Below are 578 nucleotides of genomic sequence, written 5' to 3' on the forward strand. Positions count from 1 at the left end.
TCTAGTGGTAGCAAGCCTAATATCACCAACAATGCCTCAGTCGGGGTTATTCTATACACGCCTGTGATCGCTGTAGAGCCTGCGCTGTTCTTCCCTTTCTGGCTCTATGAGCCCAAACGCCTTACCCGTAGCCTACAGTAGCAAGTAAGACTGCATTGTGGTACGTTATTACTGCACCTACAAGGGAAGCTCCGCATTGCAAAGCCTCCGCATTGCAACACATTGAAAATGTGTGCCTCGAGCGGGACTCGAACCCGGGATCTCCTGCTTATATGGCAGACGCTCTATCCATCTGAGCTACCGAGGGCACAGAGAATAGCGCGACTGCAGGGATTTATCCCTTGCAACCTCCCCGTGAGACCCACATTCCCAACGTAATGTCCACACACTACATTCGTAGTGCCCCTGCCCGTTACACTCATTACTCGCAGCAGACAATCTTACCGAGTCCCATAAGAGTTCGGGCTACGCATGTGCATCCAGCACAGAAGAAGAAGGTCAATGGCTGGTTAGCCTTAACTATATAAAGATGGTATCTGTTCTTTCGGACAAAATGGAATCAGTGAACGGTCCAAGGA

At 50.2% G+C, this 578-nt stretch overlaps 1 non-coding gene across 1 annotated transcript; it reads right to left on the reverse strand.

The window, feature by feature from the left end:
* Window positions 1-233: 233 nt before the first annotated feature.
* On the reverse strand, window positions 234-308 carry Trnai-uau. Its single transcript has one exon. It is a non-coding gene; the product is annotated as a tRNA-Ile (tRNA).
* Between the last annotated feature and the right edge of the window lie 270 nt (window positions 309-578).

This window comes from Schistocerca piceifrons, chromosome X, assembly GCF_021461385.2.
Source record: "Schistocerca piceifrons isolate TAMUIC-IGC-003096 chromosome X, iqSchPice1.1, whole genome shotgun sequence".
In the NCBI taxonomy this organism is placed as follows: Eukaryota; Metazoa; Arthropoda; class Insecta; order Orthoptera; family Acrididae; genus Schistocerca; species Schistocerca piceifrons.